The sequence below is a fragment of the Petaurus breviceps genome, unplaced genomic scaffold (assembly GCF_028583685.1).
Source record: "Petaurus breviceps papuanus isolate PSGF00001 unplaced genomic scaffold, PetGlider_PUasm1.0 90721, whole genome shotgun sequence".
Taxonomy (NCBI): domain Eukaryota; kingdom Metazoa; phylum Chordata; class Mammalia; order Diprotodontia; family Petauridae; genus Petaurus; species Petaurus breviceps.
Genome location: NW_027187322.1, coordinates 4,080,982 through 4,090,997, shown reverse-complemented (window position 1 = coordinate 4,090,997; position 10,016 = coordinate 4,080,982).

Sequence of the window (10,016 nt, the reverse complement as noted above, 5' to 3'; positions counted from 1 at the left end):
AAAAAAAGAAATGATGAAGGGATTGAATTCAGAAAAACCTAGGAAGACTTACAAGAACTGATGCAGAAAGAAGTGAACAGACCAAGGAGAATAATTATACAGTAACCATATTATGAAGAGAATCCTCTGTTCAACACAATGACCAGCTAGAATTCCAGAAGACTTGCCATGAAACATGGTATCCACCACCAGAGAGCAAGCTGACAAACTCTGAGTGAAGATTAAAGCATGTTTTCCTTCCTTCCTTTCTCTCTATCTTTCTCTCTTTTCTTCCTTCCTTCCTTCCTTCCTTCCTTCCTTCCTTCCTTCCTTCCTTCCTTCCTTCCTTCCTTCCTTTCTTCCTTCCTTTCTCCCTCCCTCCTTCCTTTTTTTCTTTTGTAAGAACATGAATAATGAGGGAATTTATTTTGCATGACTTCATATTTGTAATGGGTTTGGGTTTTGGGTTTTTTTTTTTGCCTTTTCAAATGGATGGAGGAAGGGAAGAGATCATTCAAAACTGAAAGTAAAATAAAATTTACTTAGAAAAAAATACACTTGTTGCTTTAAAAAAAAGTCACCAATTGAATTACTTCTAGAATCAAAGTTGGTAGTCACCCCCTCCATAGAATTAGCCTGCCCTGTGAGTGCCAGTTGGGGTGGTGAGCCAAGAGGGGGAGCTATATTATATGTACTTGACATTTGATAGCTGTGTGACCCTAGGCAAGTCACTTCACCCTGTTTGCCTCAGTTTCCTCATCTGTTAAATGAGTTGGAGAAGGAAATGGCAAACCGCTCCAGTGTCTTTGTCAAAAAAACCTCAGATGGGGTTATAGAGAGTCAGCCACGAATGAAAAACAACAGAATAGTAAATTGCGAGGACTTTGATTATGTCTTTGTATCTGCAGCACCTGGGATGGTACCTGGTACACAGCAGGTGCTCAATAAATGCTTGGTTAGCTATGGACAAAGGGGGCAATTTCAGAGTCAAAGACCATAGAGGTGATAGAGCTTGGAGAGATGGTGAGGTCTTGCGTGAGAGTACCCTGTCCTTTACTCCTTCAGTTTCCCCCTGCCATGGCCTTGTCGCTGTGGTACAGTGTTTCCTGGCCCCTTCCTCACCCTGCAGAGTAAATAAAGGCATCCATCAATAAGGTAGCCTGCTTAGAGATCCTTCTGGAAAGGCTGGCCCTAAGCAACCACGAGAACTCTCATTTCCTTGGACTTTGCGGGCCTCTACTGAGTCACCACCCCAAGGCCCAGAATGATCTGTCGCCTCATGTTCTGGGAAGCCCAACAAAGGGGGCTTTTAAGCCGGAGCCAGCGCTGCCCCCTCCTTCCTTCTGCTCTCCTTGCTCCCAAGGAGTCTCCACACAGCCCCTGGGCGCTCTGGCTCTTGTCTGACATTGTTGATGAATGGGCTGAGAAGCTTGCTCCTGAGGGATGCCCTTCTTTTGGTCTCAGAGACTCGCTGTCCATGAATAAGCATGTGGAGGGATGCCATTGACCTGAGTAGGGTGAGAATACATGCCCAAAGGGGCACTGATCTGCAAGAAGAGACAATTAACTCCTTGCTGACCCCACAAGGAAATCTCCGAGTTGTCAGACAGCAGGCCCTCGATGGTGGCACTCCACTGATGAGCTCCTGAGCCTTGGAAGCTTTCCACTCAATCCAACCAGCATTGATCACTATACAGCACCTGCTATGCTATGTCCAGGCGAATTCCAAAAGCAGAGGTTACTCCCCAGCTCTGACATCGGACATCCTAGAGTCTCTCCCACTTTTGACGTTCTGTCCCCAAATTGGAGAATTGGAAGGGACCTCAGCAGCCATCCTGTCCAGCCCATCCCCAGAAGGAATCTCCACTAAGACATGCCCAGAAGTGTGCTCATAAATATTTCATAGCCACCTGTCTGTAGGACACACTTTTTAGTTTAATTGGCATCATTAACATTTTCTCCATCATTCCATCACAGTCTAGGCAACTAACAAAACAATCAGTTAAGCCCCAGTTTCTGCGGTATAAATGCTCTAATTGTCTCAAGAGCCAATCAGGAGCCTCTGCCTGAAGCCCTCCCAGGAGGAGGAGGTAGTCCCTTGTGCTCAGGGACAGCACGGACCATTACCTTAAGTCTAAAGCTGCCTCTTTGTGTTGTCCTCACTGCTCCTAGTTCTGCCTCCTGGGGCCCTCTTCCACATGAGGGCCCCTCTTTGCTCCACAAGTCACTGTTGTGACTTCTTTCACTCAGTCCTCCCATGACAGAGACTCAAGGGCCTTCACATCCTGGTGCCCTCCCCTGGTTACTCCTCAACTTCTCTATCAAGATCTTTCTCAAGCTGGGGTGCCCAGAATAGAACACAAGCCGCTTCTGATGCAAGATGGCGCTCACTTGTGGGCTGCCCCACCCAACTGCTGAACCTTCCCATCATCGTCCCACACACTCGCCTTACACCGTATTGTCACATCTTTGACATCACCCCTCAGCTGCTTGTGATTTTTTTTTTAAAGCAATTGGAGTTAAGCAACTTGCTCAAGGTTACACGCACGGCCAGTTATTTTGTGTGGGAGTTAAGTATCTGAGGCCGGAACCGATCCTGGGTCTCCTGACTCTAGGGCCGACGCTCTTACTCACTGTACCACCTAGCCGCCCCTTGCTTGTGATTTTTTGAACCTGAGTGTAAGAGTCAGCATTTACCCCTATCGAATTTCTTCTGATTAGATGTAGCTCATTGTTCTGGCCTGTAAATCTTAAGTCATGACTCTGTCACCCAATATACTTATGAGGGTCCCTCCTGGGTCTGACTGCCTGTTGTGTTGTGATTTTAGATCTCAAGACAGGTCACACCCATGGGAGGGACTTCAGTGCTCTGGAGGGCATGGGGGTGGGGAGTGATGGGGGGTGGGGGGCATGAGCTTTTTCAAGGGAAAGGATCATGAAGGTCAATTCTGTTCAGTAGTGGGCCGTGGAGGGGTGGGTTCCTGGCTGAAGAGGGGGCACAAGGACTTACTTGATGAAACCTGGACCACTGCTGCCACCGGACCTCCTTGGAGCTGGAAAGAGGTAAGTGAGGACAAATTAAAGGCAGTTCTACTTCCCACAGTGGGGGAGGAAACCAATGAAACTCATTATCCCAAGATGTGGTCCAGGCTGGAAATAGAAATCATTTCACAAAAGTTTTAGATAAATCCATGGATGACAGCCCCATTAATGAGTTAGTGAGGGAACCACAAGGCTGGGACCCATGCCTCCCAGGGGAGGGCAAGCTTGGCCTCTCCCACTCCAGCCCTTGGGACTACCCTAGCCCTCCATGCTGGTCAAACACTCCTTCCTGCTAGCGGCCTTGCTTGATGTTCTGAGGGAAGCAGGACACACAGATTCTCTCCATTTTACAGATAAGTTTGGTGAGTTTCAGAGAGAGGAAGGGTCTCACCCAGGGGGCAAAGCCCCACATGGCAGATTTCAGGGCTCTCAGACTTCTAGACTGTACCTCAAGTCTCCAAGAACAAGCAGAGCGTGAGATCATGGGGTGATGAAAATAACCAATGTGCATGTAGTGCTGTACAGTGTGAAAAACAGCACCCAGGAGAGCTCATTGAGACACAAAGCCCCAGAGGAGGAAATGCACATTGGACTGATGCGGAAACAGGCTCAGAAAAGATGTCAAAGGCAGAATTTGAACCCAGGTCTTTCTAATTCTAAGCATCTTATGGGCTAAAGCTGGCCATGTTTCCAGGGCCAACTCTTGTCTTTCTGCATTCACTCATTCCTGCTTAGGCAATGCCAAGGGACAAATAGGCGACTTGGGCAAAGACCTGGCCGGGACTATCCTCCACAAGGCCAGAAGAGGGCGATAGACACCAGCGCTAGTTCTGGATCCCCCAGTTGCACCCAGCACCAACATCCATCCTGGGTTCATTGATAAGGAAGGTTCTGCCGTGTGGCCAGAGCCAGGTGAAGTCCTGGGATGAGCACAGGCTACAGTTCCCCCACCCTGGCTAGAAAAATAAAAGCACACAAGTCTGTGCTCCTTGTTTCATTCCTTCAACAGCATCAAAGGTGTATCGGCTGGAACCCCCAAGCCCCTTCCCAAAACTAATGTCAAGACCCCACACAAACACAGGTGATAAACAGGGAGCTTGGCATCCAGGGAGAAGTTGGACTTGTAACCAGCTCTTCTGGGAGGACCCTGCTGACCCCAAACCTCACAGGAATGTCCAGAAGCCTCTGTGAACAATATGGTATAAGGCAGACCCTCGCATAGTGTGGTCCTTGCCTGAGAGTCTCCTGGCACTCGAGTTCACCCTGGATGAGAGCAGAGTGTAGAATGAGGGGAGGCTTAGGGACCAGAGCCTTGGGCCCCCCCCCCACCCCAGCCTTTCCCGCCCTTAGCAGAATGGGGGCTCCCCTCCAATCTCAACCTTCTTGGTTTCCTCAGCTGTCATCCTGCCTCTCTGATTACTCCGGGTCCAGCCCAGCCTCCTCCAGGAAGCTCTCCCTGATACTCCAGTCCTTAGGGTCTTCTCCCTCCAAACTCCTCAGGGAGTGCCTGGTGATGTCTGCAGAGTATCTATGTGTCCCACGACTCCATAAGCTGCTCAAGGGCTGGGACCACACTTCTTTCTCTTGTAGCTAAGTCTCCAGTAGGTACCCAGTAGAGACTGGGTGATGGGTTGATTTTCTGTCTCTTCCCCTTTCCGGATGCTACTGCCTCCTCCACAACCTCAGGAAGGCTGTTCCTGGCCCTAGCTCCCCCTTCCTGGGGCCCCTGGCCCCTAAGGAGGCCCAGGCAATGTGCAGGTTGGCAATAGAAGTCTGGGGAGGGAGGGAAGGAGGAGAGGATCAGGTGGCAGCCAGTGACTCAGCAGTTGAGGATAAGGATCTCCTACCCCCAGGAAAGGCAACCCCCACTCCCTACCAGGGGAGACCGAGTCATGGAGCCTGGGGGGTAGGCTGGCTGGGCAGAGGAGAATGGATTTGGACCTGGCACAGGTGGTGGGGGGAAGGGGGGGGTTCCTACATTCCTGCATTCAGGACCCACCCACCCAAACAGATGGAGTCCAAGAGAGAAGAGAGCCTGGGAGGAGGGAGTCTCCCATCTCAGATTCTTCTGCTAAGCTGGGGAGAGGTCGGGAAGGGCCTGGGTTGGTCCAGGTGTTTGTGTCAGGGCCAGGGGGGACACGGGGCAGGGCCAGGCAGGGCAGAAGGTGAGCTAAGCAGAGGCCCTGCTGCCCGCCTCCTGGGGTTTCCGGTGACATCACAGTCAGCCCAGGGCAAGGCAGGGCTGGCAGCCCTCGGCTCCTGGCTCCTTCCCTCCTTGGGAAAAGGGAAAGTGTGTCAGGGCTGGCAGCCGCAGGAACACATTCCTGATGGGTTTCCTTCCCCTCCCAGCCTCCCCACCCTCCTGCCCTCAGCTGCCTCAGTCACTACCGGCACGCCACCACAAATGCCAAGTCTCATGAGCTGGGGGAGGGGGGGCTGAGGGAGCACCCCGAAGCAGCATCTCTAGGGTCTTTGGGTTTGGCTCCCTTAAGAGATAACCTCCCCACCTCAGTCGCTGCCCTGGAAACTCCCATCTACCAGGGGTGGGCAAGGCCTTAGAGCCACCTCACCAAGACTCCTTCCTCCCCTGGTCAAGGACAGCTCCCCCAGCCCTCCTCACACACACCCCTGTTCTGCATTTGCCATAGGACCCTGGACTGTGGAGACTGGCAGAGGCCAGCAAACCCCTCCAAGCCCCCAGGATAGGACCTTGAGACCTAAGGAATGGACACTAGCTATCGTTAGAGGAGCAAGGACACGGCCCCAGGCTCCGTGACTCCTCCCCACACCTCACTCCTTGTTAGCTATGCTCACATCTTATTCTGATGCAGGGGCACCTCCAGCTATCTGAAAGGTCATATCAGGAGACCCAGACCCAGAGCATGGCTCTGCGGGGACAGAGCTGGTTCCCAAGGCACAAGAAGGACGGGGATAGGGCCTGGCTCTTATGAGGATGTCAGGGGAGGAGATGAAGACCCTTGGGGCAGGGCGGGAAGAAGACTGAGGGGCAGGCTGGGGCGGAGATGAGAGGGGGGAGGGACTTCGTCCATATGGTCCTCAGATGAGGCTGCAGACAACACCTAGGCAAAAAGGGGAACAGAGTGGGTTCAAGAAACAGACGGCGCCTAATCTGGCACAGGGACCGTGCTGGGCCTCTCCCTTTCTCTCACTCCTTCCTCTCTGTCTCTCTGTCTCTTCCCCCCTCCCTTTCCTTCTCCTGGTCTTTCCTATTTCTCTCTTCTCCCTTTCTTTCTCTCTCCCCCTCTCCCTTTCCTTTTCTTTATTCTCTCTCTCCCCCTCCTTGTCTTTCCCTGTTTCTCTTCTCCCTTTCTTTCTGTTCTTCCTCTCTGTTTCTCTCCCTTTCCTTATCTTTTCCTCTCACTCTCTCTATTTCTCTCCTCTCTGACCCAAACAATAAGCTAACCATTTCTTGTCTTGTCTCAATGATAATTTCATCTTTCACAAGGTGGCAGAACCAGTAACAGGAACTTCTTCACTCCACATCTGCTTCTCACCAAAGAAGAAGGATTGGCTACTGGACAGAAATGACAGGAACCTTCTGAGGAGAGGAAACCTGAGCGTGGGCTGACATGAATAAGATGCCCTAGGTTATATCGGAAGCAGATTTCCATGGCCTTGGAGAAAGGGTAGGGAGGAAACCATGGCCTAAAAGTCTACATGGGAAGTTAGCCAAGGAGGAATGCTGGGAAGCTCCCAACGATGAAATTCTGGAGACACAAAGGGAAAGTTCTGATGAGGAAGAGATTGTAGACAAAGACTGATGTGGATGCACAGGGCACTCACCAACCATCGTGTATTTTCAGCAGCTTCATATGACAGAAGCAAGAACATGTATGAGAAGAGAAGACAAATGCATCGTGGCACAGGGTGACAAAGGTCAGAAGCGCTAGGGGTGAATGCAAACAGGTTTGGAAGGAAAGCGAGGCTTGTGAAAAGATGCTTTGGAAGGCATATTGGAAGAAGAAGCAGCTTGAAGAATGGATACAGCTGTAAAGAGAGAAGGCTCAGGGTGCGGAGAGAGCCGGCCGAGCTGCTCAAGTTGAATTTCTTTGCTTTCTGTTTTCTCCACAAAGAAGAATGATCTTTGGCCCAGGAAGGACAAGGTACAAATGGCTTCTAGAGCACAAAGATCCAGCTTATCTCGGGAGACAGGAGGAGAGCTCCTGGAACATTCACATCCCTAGCTCTGATGAACCACACCCCCAGCTGTCAGCGGACCAGAAAATGTCCTGGAAAGACACAGGAGATGTTAGAGAAAAATCCCGATGGTCCAGCTGTCTTCTGCCCTGACCAGAGCGCGTCTGGAGACCTGGCTTCCATTCGGGGGACATACAACATCTTAGGAAGAATATTGACCGAGTGGAGAGTTTTCAGAAGACAGCAACCTGGCTGGAGAAGAGCTTCAAGATGATGCCACATGAAGATAGGCCAGAAGAAGCAAGAATGTCTGACCTGCAAGAGAAGAAAGACAAGCAAGGGCTGGGCCCTAGAGGGTAGAACCAGTATTAGTACAAATGGATCGACATCAGTGCAATGGAAAGGAACCAGAGCTGTCCCAAAGTCCCAAGAATGGGCTGTTGCCTCCACAATCTCCCCTGCACTGGAAGTCCACATGCGAAGTCTGGGTGACCGTTTAGAAGGGGAGCAGAGAAGACATACATTTAAAGGAATTTCATTCCCACACTATGAGAAATTATATATGTGATACACATAGAGAAGCATGGAAAGGTCTCCAGGGATGGATGTAGAGTGAAGTCAGCAGAACCAAAACAGCAATTCACACAATAATTACAAAAATATAATGGAAAGAACCATGACCCCCCCAAAAAAAATCAAAAGTTGAATATAAGAAAATGATAAGGACAAAAGTAGGACTTGTATGAAAAGATAGGAAAAGACCTCCCCCCCAAGTCGTCTTTGCATGGGAGACCCTCAGAGGTTACACGTTATACAAGTTTTCAGACTTTTTCAGTCAGTCGTGGTAATTTTTTTCCTCTTTAAAAATACTATTTGTTTTATAGGATGGCTCTCTAGGAAGGAGAAGGGATACTTGAAACTGGTGATGTAAGAAAAACAAGACATCAATAAAAACATTTCTTAAAAAGGAAACAAGTGTAACAGAAGGAATTGGGGTTGGATGAGATGGCCCTTCAGGTTGTGTCCGACTGTGGGATTCTGTGATTTTGTGTGGCTGGAACTTGGGGTGGGGGTGGGGGTGGAAGGAGAGCCCGCATAAAGGTGTGCTCAGGCTCACTAAAACAGTATGTGTCATTGGATAGCTTGGTCCAATAAGAGATGGGCATCCTCAACATTTCCTCTTCCTTCTCCCTCCACGTCCAATCAATTTTTAAGTCTTAGACATTGTCTCTCTACAATATCTTGCGTCCATCCCCTTCTCTCCACCAACACCCTGAGTACTCCAGCCAGTACTCAAGGCCATGTGTGACATGAATCATTGAAATAGCTGCCTCTTTAAAAAAAAATAGTTTTTAAAAAATCTTCTATTTTTTTCATCATCATAGTAATCTCACAGATTCTTCTCCCTTCTCCCAGAGGGCCATCCCATAGAACAAATAGTATTTTTTTAAAGAAAAAGAGAAATCAACACAACGATGGATACATTGAAAAAGCCTTAAATTTGGGCGATGCGTGAGCATCTTCTCTGAGACCCCCTGCCTCCGTGAAGGGCTGGGTTGGGAGCTTTTCCGCTCTCTCTTCAGTCCTGCTGGACATTTATCGCTTCATTACATTCACGTGTGATTTTCAGTGTGTGGCCGCTCCTCCCCTTTCCGGCGGTTAGTCACTGTGTATACTGTTTTCTTGGTTCTGCTGACTTCACCCTACATCAGTTCAGAGAGATCTTGTGATAACGTCTTGACTGGTCTTCCTTCTCCAGTCCATGTTCAACACGGTCAACCAAGAGATAGAAACACAGTGTGACCACGTCACAGCGCTGTTCAAAAACTCACAGAATTCCCTGTTGTTTTGAGAATAAGATGCAAAGTCCTCTGGCATTTAACGCCCTTCACAATCTAGCACCATCTGATTTTTCCTACACATTCATTGCCTGCACACACTCCAGATTCTGGTCAAACTGGCCTCCTTGCCAAGTCCCTTCATTTCCAATCTCCTCACTTTTACCCAGGCTCTTCCCCATACCTGGCATACCCTCCTTCTCAAGACCAGCTCCCAGAAGCCCTCGCTTCCTTCCCTCCTGTGTGAGCCCCAGCTGTGTGTCCTCAGATTACTGTGGGCTTTTCCTTTGTGCACACTTGGTTTTTATTTGTATGTCTACTTTTCCCCTCCATTGGAATGTAAGCTTCTTGAAGGCACGGCATTTCATTCTGATCTCTGCTCCTCTAAAATTCAATACCTGGTCCAGAGTAGGCATGAAATAAATATTTGCTGAATAAATGAATCTTCCCCCAGCACCTTTTACAGGACTCTCAATAAATGTTTGTTAAATGACTTTGTTGGTGCTAAAAATGCCCCTGCCTTAATGATGCCATGACCCAAGATTTCCTAGGCAGAGGGGCAGCCCCCATTTCTCTAAATGGACTTCTGAACAAATGTCAAGGTGAAGGGAGCCAAAGGCAGGACTTATGTCATCTGAACCCAAGCTTCCTAGCTCCATAGACTTTGTATCTGATAATCATAGCTGACATTTACAGAGTGCTTTTTTTAAAGGTGTGTGAAGAACTTTAGAAACATCTCATATGAATCACACCACAACACTGGAAGGTAGATGGTATTATTGTTCTCCCCACTTAAGAGATGAGGAAACTGAGTAAGGTAGAGGTTAAGTGACTTGCTCAGGGTCACACTGCTAGTGAATGTCTGAAACCAGATTTGAACTCAGGTCTTCCTGTCCCTAGAGCTCTATGTGTTGTGTGACATGAAATATGATGCCTCTTGGTCTATTTTAGGCATTCCCAAGGGTATCTTTGTGGGCCTGCTACCTCACAGACATGGAT